This window comes from Marmota monax, unplaced genomic scaffold, assembly GCF_021218885.2.
Source record: "Marmota monax isolate L192 unplaced genomic scaffold, Marmota_monax_Labrador192_F-V1.1 WCK01_AAM20220418_F8-fsc00036, whole genome shotgun sequence".
Classification (NCBI taxonomy): Eukaryota; Metazoa; Chordata; class Mammalia; order Rodentia; family Sciuridae; genus Marmota; species Marmota monax.
Window position 1 is genome coordinate 12,771,914 of NW_026694491.1, and position 12,444 is coordinate 12,784,357.

General features: G+C 32.6%; 1 protein-coding gene across 2 annotated transcripts in view; it reads left to right on the forward strand.

The window, feature by feature from the left end:
* Mgat4c (MGAT4 family member C) overlaps positions 1–12,444 on the forward strand; it is a 794,840-nt gene that overhangs the window by 265,112 nt on the left and 517,284 nt on the right. The window contains exon 4 of one of the 2 annotated variants that reach the window (XM_058571319.1): positions 9,296–9,327. The exons of the other annotated variant lie outside the window; for it this stretch is intronic. The gene's annotated coding sequence lies outside the window, so the exon portion shown is untranslated. The remainder of the gene's footprint in view (positions 1–9,295; positions 9,328–12,444) is intronic. 2 annotated transcript variants of the gene reach the window in all.

Genomic DNA, 12,444 nt, shown 5'->3' on the forward strand with positions numbered 1-12,444 from the left:
ATTTCTTGGGTTTGAAACTCTGTGCCTTCCTCTACCCCCATAACTATTAGATTTGGGGTATTTTGATGTTGTCCCATAATTCTTGGATATTCTGTTCATGGTTTCTTACTATCTTCACTGTGTGATCAACTTTATTTTCCAAATTTTATACTTGGTCTTCATTATCTGACATTCTTTCTTCCAAGTTATCTAGTCCATTTGCTTATGCTTTCTATTGAGATTTTTATTTGATTTATTGTATCCTTCATTTCAAGGATTTCTAACTGTTTTTTTCAGTCTCTATCTCTTTTTTGAAGTAATCTTTGGCTACCTGTATTTGCTCTCTTATCTCTTTGTTGGAGTGATCTATGTTTGCCTGTATTTGCTCATTTATGTCATTCTTTAATTCACAGATCATTTTAATTATGAACCTTCTGAATTCCTTCTATGACATTTCATCAACTTCACTGTCCATGGGTTCTGTCATTATACTATCCTAGTTTGTTTGGGGCACTTTTCTGCCTTGTTTTTTTCATGTTGTCTATGTGTCTTCCTTTCTTTCATTGTGGATCTGAGATAATACCTTTTCTTTCCTATATTCTTGTAGTACCCATGCATATTGTCTATACCTCATCTTGGTTTTGGGCATCCAGACCCTGCTGGTGTCCCTCAATGTATGATACTGCACCTAATGTTGGTGGCAGCAATAGCAGGGGTAACTCAAAATAATAGTAAGGTACCCCAAGATGGAAGCAATGTCTTACAGAGATGGGGCTAAAAGAGTGGACCTCACACTCTCTTTGGGATGTCAGTCTTAATGCAAAAATCATACTGAATCCCACCATCATGCCCACTCAGAATAATGGGGTTCTAATTAGAATAAGATATATTCCATGCTTATGTAATATTATCAATATGGATTTTACTGTCATGCATAATTAAGAAAAAACAATAATAAAAATACCATATCATCTGTGTAATCGTTGCTCTCTAGTAAGCATTCAAATTGTGCAACACGAGTCTTTTAACATGGCTTTTTTTTTCTTTTTTTCTTTTTAAGATTATTTTAGATATTCTGTACCCCCTTTATTGGTTATGGTTTGTTTTTGGTTTTGTTCTTATTTACTTAGTGACTTTATTGGTAAACTATATTTCTTGTCCTGTATCACCACAAAAACTTTTTGTTCAGTCATGTAAATTGTAAGATACTAATAAGAGAGAGATTTCCTTAAATACCTTGAACCCAATTCTCTTAAACTGTATTAAGATGTGCGTGTGTGTGTGTGTGTGTGTGTGGTGTTGGAACATGCCTTTAGCCATCAGTCCAGCAGTTAGCACATCTGTTTCAGCCTTTACTTCCTACTTGTACTTCCTGATTGTCAGAGGATGACACTTCTTTTTGGGAAGTACCTTTTCTGAACTTCAAAATTTTTAAGCCCCCCTCCAGTGACTGCTAGATGTCTGGTTATCACATATATCATGATTGTAAGACTGTTGGTTTCCAAAGCTACTGTTGATAGAGAAAGAGGTGGGTATAGGTCAAATTTTTAATAGAGCTCACTTTCCTTACAAAGAATTTGTTATTTTCCTTTTACGAATACTCCATGAATGTGGCTCATTTTCAGACGTTGTAAAAAGTTGACTTTGACTTTTTTTTCTTTCTTTCTTTTTTAGTTATATAATTGCTATTATGAAGGAACAGATATTTGGAGGACCTTGATTTACCATTCCCACCAGCAACACACTAGTTTCATATTTTTCCTAAAAAGATATTTAGTTGTTCTAGTGTAATAGCTTCAAAAACTACTTTTTCTCTATTAATGTAACTCAGTGCATTTGTTGAAATCTATTAATCATATATGCATGTCTTTATGTCTGAATTCTCTATGCTATTCCATTAATCTATATGTTAATACAAATGCAACACTACTCCAGGAGTCTCTTGTTTTTTATCAATATCTATAAACTCAGGACAGGCCAATTTGTTAGCTTGCAAGTACAGAAAATTTTTGAAGGTTCAAAAGAAAAAATCTGAATTGGAGACTATTTAGGACCATTCATTCATGAGGGGACTTGCACTTGGTATCAAACCTGGGTTTTCCCACTTGAATAAAATGTAATATCACCCTTATTTTTAACATGCATTTTAGCCATGTTATGTTAAATTGTTGGTAGCTACAGGTTTCTACTTGCAATATTTTCATGTGGATATATGTAAAGTCCAAATATTTTCAAATGGCTACATCATGACTTTTAAATATAATGGTTGCTATTTTATTTCTTAGTTTTATAAGTAAACTTTTTTCATGAGTCTCAAAGTTTAAACAAAATTATTGAATTTTGTGGGGAATGCAGACATTTGCAATGCCACCTTATTTAGGTCTCTGTATGTTAATATTCAATTAAGAGCAATAATAACAAATACCTATTACACATAGCACTCTGATAGAAATGATATCACAAGTTAGGCATCTTCAATAGCTAACACAATTCCTTTTTACTGTTTTTTTAATTTTATTTTAGTAAGAACATTTAACATACCGTCTAGCCTTTTAACAAAGTGGAAGTATACAATAGAGTATTATATAATTTTTACAATACAATAGCTTATTGTATACTGTATACAACACTGTGTACAATACAGTATACCATTATAGGATTGTAAAACAGACCTCTAGAACTTATTCATATCATATAACTGAAACTTTATGTCCATTATAGCAACTCCGCATTTCTTCCTCTCTACCCAGCATCTGACAACCACCATTCTGTTTTGCTTCTCTGAGTATGACTTCTTTGGATATCTTCTATAAATAGAATCATGTATATTTATCCTTCAGTAAATGACTTATTTACTTAGCAGAATATTCTTCAGCTTAATTCATTATGAATTTCCTTATAAATTGATGAATTTCCTTATATTTGTAGGATGAATAATTTTCCATTATTTGTAGACCACATTTGCTTTATCTATTGATAGACATTAAATTATTTAGGTTTTTGTTCTTATCTTGAATCTTGTGAATGATGCCGCAATGAACACGGTTGTGCAAATATCTCTCTGAGATCCTGATTTCATTTATTTTGTGTAAATGCCTAAAAGTAGTATTGTGGATCATATGATAGTACTATTTTTATTTTGGGGGGAAACTTCCATACTGCTTTTCATAGTGCCTGCACTAATTTACATTCCCCAAAACAGCATACAAGATGTTAATTTCTCCCCATCTTTTTCAAATACTATTGCCTTTTTTAAAAATAGTCATCATCCTAATAGATATGGGGGATCTCTTATTATGAGTCTTATTTTCATTTTTACAAAGATTAGTAATGTTGAATATTTTTATACATATTTTTGACACTTGTGTGTCTTCTTTGGAGAAGTGTTTGTGTAAATTTTTGCCTATTTGTTAACCATTTTTGTTGTTGATGTTAAATTCTAGGCTTTCCTTTCATATTTTGAAATACATGGTTTGCAAATATTTCCTACAGTTCCATTAGTTGACTTTCCTCTGTATAGATTGTTTTCTATGCAGAAGTTTTTTAGTTTGATGTAGTCACACTTGTTTATATTTGCTTTCTCTTGCCTTTTTAAATGCCATTTCCAAATACTATTGCCAAGATCAATATTATACATTAGTCTCCTTTGTCTTCCTCTGGGAGTTTAGGATTTAAAGTCATTTGTTTAAGTCATTAATTCATCTTGAGTAGATTTTCATGGATGGTCTAGAATATAATATCTATTAAATGTAGAGATCCAGTTTTCCTAAATACCACTTATTGAAGAGAGCATTCTTTCTCTAATATATATTCTTTTTTTGCCCCCATAATGTAATTTTATTGTAATTTTGGCAACATTTTTCTTTTTATATTTTTAATTTTTTAATTTATGGGACTATAGAATGCATTTGGTACATTGTACACAAATGGAACACAACTTCTCCTTCCTCTGGCTGAACATGGTGCAGGGTCACACCTATAGTGTAATCATACATGTAGATAGGGTAATAATGTCCCTCTCATCTCACTGTCATTTACATCTCAACACCACCTCCCCTCTCCTCACTACCTTCTGCACAATAAAAAGTCTCTTTATTTCCCCTCCCCCATTATGGATCAATATCCGTTTTCAGAGAAAATATTTGGCCTTTGGTTTTGGGTGTTTGGCTTATTTCACTTAGCATGATATTCTCCAACTCCCTTCATTTACCTGTAAGTCATATAATTTTATTCTTCTTTGTATCTGAGTAATATTCCATTGTGTACAGATACCACATTTTCTTTATCCATCTAGTTTGATTCCATTATTTAGCTATTGTGAATTGAGCTGCTATAGACATTGATGTGGCTTCGCCAATGTAGTATGCTGCTTTTAAGACCTTTAGGTAAACCGAGGAGTGGGGTAGCTGGGTCAAATGGTGGTTTCATTACAGGTTTTCCAAGGAATCTCCATAATGCTTTCCAGAGTGGCTGCACCAATTTGCAGTCCCACCAGCAATGCATGAGTATACCTTCTCCCCCTCATCATTGCTAACACTTAATATTGCTTGTATTCCTGATAATTGCCATTCTGACTGAAGTGAGATGGACTCTTACAGTAGTTTTGATTTGCATTTCTCTAATTGCTAGAGATGTTGAACATTTTCTCATATATTTGTTGACTGATTGTGTATCCTCTTCTGAAAAGTGTTTGTTCAGCTCCTTGGCCCATTTATTAATTGGGCTATTTGTTTTTGTGTGTGCGTTAAGTTTTTTGAGTTCTTTGTATATCTGGAAGATTAGTACTCTATCTGTGGTGTGCATGTTAAAGATTTTTTCCCCATCTGTAGGCTCTCTCTTCACATTATGCATTGTTTCCTTTGCTGAGAAAGAGCTTTTTAGTTTGAATCCATCCCATTTATTGATTCTTGATTTTACTTCTTGTGCTCTAGGAGTTGTGTTAAGGAAGTCATATCCTAAGCCAACATGGTGGATATTTTGTCCTACTTTTTCTTCTATTAGGCGCAAGGTCTCTGTGCTTGGGTCTAAATCTTTAATCCACTTCCAGTTCAGTTCTGTGCAGGGTGAAAGGGGTTTAATTTAATCTACTACATATGAATTTTCAGTTTTCCCATCACCATTTGTTGAAGAGGCTAACTTTTCTCCAATGCATGTTTTTGGCACCTTTATCTAGTATGAAATAATCATATTTATGTGGATTTCTCTCCCTGTCTTCTCTTCCGTACCATTGGTCTACTCTTCTGTACCATTTTGGTGCCAGTACCATGCCATTTTTGTTACTGTTGCTCTGTAGTATAGTTTAAGGTCTGGTATTGTGATGCCTCCTGCTTCACTCTTCTTCCTAAGGATTGCTTTGGCTATTCTGGGTCTCTTGTTTTTCCAAGTGAGTCTCATGATTTCTTTTTTCTAGTTCTATGACAAATGTCATTGAGAATTTAATAGAAATTGCATTAAATCTGTATAACACTTTTTAGAATTCTAATCAAAGGTAAGTTGATTCTATATGTTTGGCTTTACCTCTATTCTGTTTACATATCTGTTATTATATCAGTATCATACTGTTTTAAATACTATAGCTTGAAAATACTTTAGCTACATTTTTATACATAGTGAATTATCTGAAAGAAAATAAAAAGAAACTCTTGTTTATAATAGCATCAAAATAATAAAAATATAAAGAAACAAACATAACTAAGGAGGTAAAAAACTTGTGCCATAAAATTATAAGCATTATTGAAAAAATTAAAGAAGATATAAATAAATAAATAAGATAGCCCATGTTAATGAAGTGGAACAAAATTCCTTAACATGTCCATACTACCCAGTGCAATCTCACATTCAAAATAATTCCTATCAAAATTCCAACGACATCTTTTGCAGACATAGATTTTTTTAAAACTGTAAAATTTTTATGGACCACATATGCGGCTAAACAAATCTTACAGAGAAAGCAAATAGACACTTTACATTTCCTGATTTCAGAATGTATTACAAGTCTAGAGAAATTAAATAAGTAACTTTTAATAGAGTAATTTTTAAGGATGTGTGTTTTAGTTGTTTTAACAACCCCCAACATTAGTCAACTATTGCCATAACAATATTTCATAACAGTTAACGTCAAATTTTCTACAATTTTCAAAATCATTTATTACTTTCCTACTCATTTGAAAGTGAGCTTGGATCTGGTTCTAGGCTGAGTTCTCCTGGGCTTAGCACCAAAAGATATGCTGAAGTAGTTTTTCTTCATGTCTCTAATCTTTGAACAAATGGAAAACGGATTAGTAATACTCTCAGGGTAAATGACAGGACACTAGAGAAGAAGCCTGAACATTCATTCATCCTATTTCAAGTGTTGGGTCACCCTTATCAAGTAACATTTCACTGGGAAAGCAAGTCAAATGTACAATTCTCAAGGGAGCATATCAAAGTACCTTTTTGGCTACAATTAGGCCAAAGAAAGGTCACATGACAAATCTTCATATTAATGGACTAAAGAATGGAAGCATATGTATGTGCACAGCACAGGGATAGAGAGTGGCTATTAACTGAAAAATAATAGACTTTGCAATTTTCTGGAGCATTTTTTTCTGAATATTTTGGATTGGATTTACTGAGTCAAATATTTTTTCCTGCACATAACTCAGAGATACTTTTATCTCACTATTAGTAAAAACAAAAAAAAAGTTTTGTTGAAAATGAGTATAAATGTATAGTTTGTTATAATGACTTTAAAAAACAGTACTTATAATAGTCATTGTCATTGGCCATTCTACATCTAAGTCAGACATATTTTACTTTTCCAGTAATTTCTCATCTTCTAACTACCCTTTTAAGATGGCCACACTACACCATCATGGTACAAAATGCTAGAAAATCTTGACTGATCTCTCACCCATAGGAAGTAACAACAACAACAACAGTAATAATAATAATAATAATAATAATAATAATAGGAGTATTATTGGAATAATAAATTTTAAAATACATAACAAGAAAAGTGTAACCTTTTCAGTTCACCCTAACCTTTCTTCTTTCTTCATTTATCAAATATCACACAACCATCAAACCATAAATTTGAAAGATGCATAACAAAGGAGATTAAGATAAAAACAAAGGAGTTTGAATTTTGATGACATCATAGAAATGCTAGACTACTTCTGGGTTTCTTGATACAAAAAAAAAAACAAAAAACAAAAAACAAATATATCTGTGTAGTTAAGCCATAGGAAGTTGAACTTTCTAATTCTTATATCCTGATGTCATCACTTGTAGTAACCTACATATGAAAAAGGATTTTGATTAGTAATGTCTAATGGAAGATTACCTAATTACCTTCCATGTATAATTGTGAGAGCTTTTTATAATAGTGCCTACTTTATTTCCTAAATCTTTTTGGAGAAATGCTCTATTTTTGAAATTATTTCCTGCTGACTCTGGTCTGAGTGTCCCCATACATTCTTTATTTCAATTGCATTCTCTTTCAGTTATTCTCAACATCTGCCAATAATTCCTTGTTTTCTTTAATTTTAAGTTGTAAAAATATTTATGTACTCATTTACAAGCAAAACAAAGCAATTTAACTCTTTTCCTTGATTGTTTGTCTTTCTGTTGGTCTCAGCAGGAAATAGCAAACGATGATACAATCCTCTTAACAGACAGTAAACTCTGTTTGAGATGTCTTTAAAATGAAGTGTCATGTAATTCCATCTTAACAACTGTGACAGCAGCTAATAGTTTTCCCACAGAACCTGTTGTCTCATCTCTTATCTTTTACTGGTTACATGGTCCTCCAGGATACAGGTTACATTTACCAAATTTCCTTGAAGTTAGATGTTGTACTATGTGGCTAATTCTGACAATGTCTACAGGTGATTTGTCAAGCATCCTGGATGTGTCATTCACAGGAAGTGACATGACCTATCATATTGCCTTTACTCTGCTGCCTTCTGCTGAAAACATGTCTAAAAAATATGTCCAAAATCCCACCCAGACCATTTTCCAATGGGTTTTTTCTTTAGAGATGATGGAAGAAAGAAATTTAGAATAGGCCTGAGTCTAAAATTACTTCTGAACTGCTTTACTAGAACTGAATTATGCATATGTGAATTTTAACATGATAGAGTAATATATCTCTATCTTGCATAGTCCAAGGTTATCTCTAGCACATGTAAATGAAGTCAGACCACAATTGGGGCAAAGACCTTGAGTGAATTTTCTTAAAATTATTAAATACATTAAAGAGCTTGCTTAGCTACAAAAGTTAAATCGTTTGTTTAACCACTTGGTATCCCTCTGATATGCTATATGATGCTATTATGTTCAGTGAGGGAAAAATAAAAGAAATTAAAAAAAGAAAGTATTCAGGAAAAAGACAATGGTAATCTTCAAAAACTGGCATTTGTCCCCTGTCCTATTGTGGTTTACATAATAATAGAATTTCAGGTAAACCCTAGTCTGGCTCATTTAAGCTGATGTATCACTCCCATTTGCAAGCTGAATGTTAAATCAGCCTGGTCCATGGAGTTTTCTTGATCATGTGTTGGGTCTTCATTTAATGTGTCCTGCTTTAAAGGAAATGTTTGTGAAAACTTCTAGCACATTTGTTTTATTTTATATTATTTATGAATTGTATCTCTTTGCATTGAACTGGAAAGCAAACATCTAGCTAGGATTTTGTGTCTGTAAAAAATTAAGAGAAATGACAGAACCTTAAGCATCCTCTGAAAAAAGCCCAAAGTTAACTTCTCTAAGGATTTGATATAATCCTTACTTAGGTATTGGTGGCAGGTATCACACTATAGCAAGGACCCATGATGAGGCTAATGGGGCCACACATTGAAATGAGAATATGTTGCTTCTTCACTTTTCTGTATAATTTGAATACAGATAAGAATCTTATTTAACTAATTAATAAAAAATATATCATTTTCCTGTGTATGTGTTATTCTTTTATTAACTAATATCTCCTAATATGAAGAAAGGCAATAAATCCTAATGATTCATCAGTTGGACTCTGGAAATCAAATTAACTTGATATTTATATTAGCTCCCCCACTTGTTAGCCTTGTGAAAAGAGTCCACCATGTCTTTGCCTTGGTTTTCTTAATGGAAATACACAGAAATATTTATACCTCTCTTATTATTGTTATGAGGATTAAATGAATTTATAGACTTGAAATAGTTTATATGTACAATTATTACACTAAATGCTATATGCATCATATGTTATTATTATCACTATATTTATAATTGTTACTCTATCCTTCTTGAACAACAAGAATGGAGTGGCTTTTTAATATATATTTGTATTTGGCAGGCGGAAATCTCTCTCTGCTTTCTGATCATCAGGTAAGCTGCTTCTCTCTGCCACACTCTTCTGCCATGACGCTCTGCCTCACCTCAAGCCCTGAAGAATGGAATCTGCTATTTATAAATCAAGATCTATGAAACTGTGAACCCCCAAATAAACATTTCTTCCTCTACATTTATGCTGGTCAGGTCTTTTAGTCACAGTGGCAAAAAAAAAAAAAGCCAACTAAACCACAAATATTATTAGTATCACTATAATTACCATGTTAGTCTATCATTTTTGAACAACACATTTTGAAAATTACAGACAATCCAAATAAAATTTTAGTTGTTAATTGATGGACACAAGTATTTATCCAACTTTTATTAATTTAAGCCTAAATATGTGGTTTAAACTCTTCTGGTACTTGGGTTATGGCAATTTTATGGTTTGATGTGGTGTCCCCCAAAAGCTCATGTGAGACAATGCAAGAAGGTTTGGAGGAGAAAATGGTTGGGCTATAGTTTTAACCTAATCAGTTAATCAATCCCTGAGGAGATTAACTGGGTGGTAACTAGAGGCAGGTGGAGTTTGGTTAGAGGAAGTGGTTTATTGAGGGTTTGGCTATAGAATATATATTTGTATCTGGTGAGTGGAAACCTCTCTCTCTGCTTCCTGATCACCATGTGAGCTGCTTCCCTCTGCCACACTCTTCTGCCATGATATTCTTCCTCACCTGGAGTCCCAAGGAATGGAAACAATCTTCTATGGACTAAGACCTCTGAAACTGTGAGCATTCAAATGAACTTTTCTTCCTCTACAGTTGTTTTGATCAGATCATTCAGTCAAAGCAGAGAAAAAGCTGACTGAAACAGGCAGTGAACAAAATCCTATAAAATATGCTAAGAACTGTAAAAATGACACTTATAATGAAATAAATATTGATAGTGAGAAATTATTTAAAAAAAGAATAGTCAGTAAAGTTCATTATGAGTTGGTAATATGTAAGCATAACCCTGAAAGAAATAAGAAAGTGTGTTATGCAGGTATTTGTAGAAGTAGTATTTCAAAAGAGAGATCAACAAATACAAAGATCCTGAGGAATTTTTTTGATACAAATTGTTTGTTGAAAATATAGATTGAAAATATTGAGTGCATTTGGCATTTTTCAAAGACAGCAAATGAGGCCAGAGTAGCTAAAACAGGATGAGCTTAGAGGAGGAGGAGAGGAAGCCTCAGTGTATATTCTATGGGATCTTGAAAACCATTTTAAAGAACTGGGATTTCACTTAAATGTTTCTAGGTGAGGGACAGTCTGGTCTGAATTAGATTTATTTTTATGTAATAATTTTATGAAGTGTATATACATATTCAGTAGCTTATTCATTTTTCAGTATTGCATAAAGCATCTTATCACAATTATATTCAAATTTATGCTTTCTATTGTAGATGGGCATTTGGACTGATTCCAGCTTTTGTCCATTGTAAATTATGCTACTGTGAATATTCTTGCAGATGTTTTTACTTATATTCATATCATTTTCATTTGGCTCCATTCTCAAGTTTGGAATTGTGGGGTCATAGCAAGTGCAAGTACACCTTCAGCAGGTAGTAGAAAACCTTTTCAAATATATTAAAAATATATGAGAGTTACAGTTATTTTCCATCCTCACTTTGTATTGTCAGGTTTTTAATTTTGGCCTTCACAATATATGTAGATGCACCTCTGTATATTTAATTCACATTGACTTGATGACTAATGATTCTGGGGACTTTTAGCATATATCCATCAGCCATTTGGATTGCCTAGATTGGAAGCTCCCTTTCACATTTCTTCCATATTTTAAATTGAGTTCTGTTTTCTTTTTTATACTACTAGTACAAGGAATTTTTTAAACATATTTTTGTTGAAAATATATATTGCAAATATCTTCTCTCACTCTGTAGAATAATTTTATAATAAATCACTTTTAGAGAGGTTTTGGGTTTATAGAAAAAAAAAAAGTATACATTTCTCATATACCCATCCACTCCCCCAAACATAATTTTCCCTATTCTAACATCTTGCATTAATTTAAGTAACATGAATGTTATAACTGATGAATCACTATTATTAATTAAAGCCCATAATTTACCCTAGGATTCCCTGTTTATATTGTACATTTCTAGGGATGACAAAAGCATGATGTTACATATCAGGCACTACAATAGCATACAGAATAGTTTTTGCCCTAAAATTCCCCTCTGTTCCACCTATTGATACTTCCCTTTCTCTCCACAAGATTCTGACAATCGCTGTTCTATGATCTCTGGAGTTTGCCACTTCCACAATGTCCTAAAGGTGGAATTATATAGTATGCAGCCTTTCCAGACTGCCTTCTTTACTTAGCATGGTAAGGGTTCTTCAGATTTTTATGTGAATATAAAGTCCTTTTCTGTGCATTCCACGAAAAGAGAGTAAAGATTATTCAGAAAAAGTAAAAAATTTCATATGTACATGCCAAGGAAATACATGAAAAAATTTCAAATCCTGAAAAAGGGGAAATGGCCAGCTTTTTAACTAGTGAATTTGAGTAGAAGAACTGTAGGAGCTAAAGAAGCAAAATGAACATTGCCATTCTGTTTAGGATTAATGAGTCACAACACAGTCAAACTTCATGAAAAGTCAGTTTGTACGTCCTAGTAGCTCTTTGAAGAAAGCTGATATTAGAAGAATGGGCCCAGCATGCTCTGCATGTCTGGAATATCTCATGCATCAGGCACCTTCCAGATTTACTATCTAGAAATAAAAGTGTTCAAAATCGTCACAGGCAGGCTATCAGAATTCACTTCTGAAAAAGAAGGATTTGATCAGGTTTGTGTGCACTAGCACTAAATATTTCAGATGAATTTATTAATGACCATAAGTAAGCATTTTCTTCTTTTTAAATTATTGTTTCAATTACTATGGTATAAAACATTGATAAAGGCAATTTTAAAATTCAATTTCTCCTCTCCAGGTCAAATATTAAAAATGCTGCATTAATTTTGAAATGATATGGCTTATAGGTATATATTCCTAAGAGGTTAATTTATCACAGCTTAATTCTTTGGATTATTTTCTTAGTGGCAACTTGGTTTTGTTAATGACATAAATCATGCATAAAGAAATTAAGTAATTTAAAATCAATTACAAT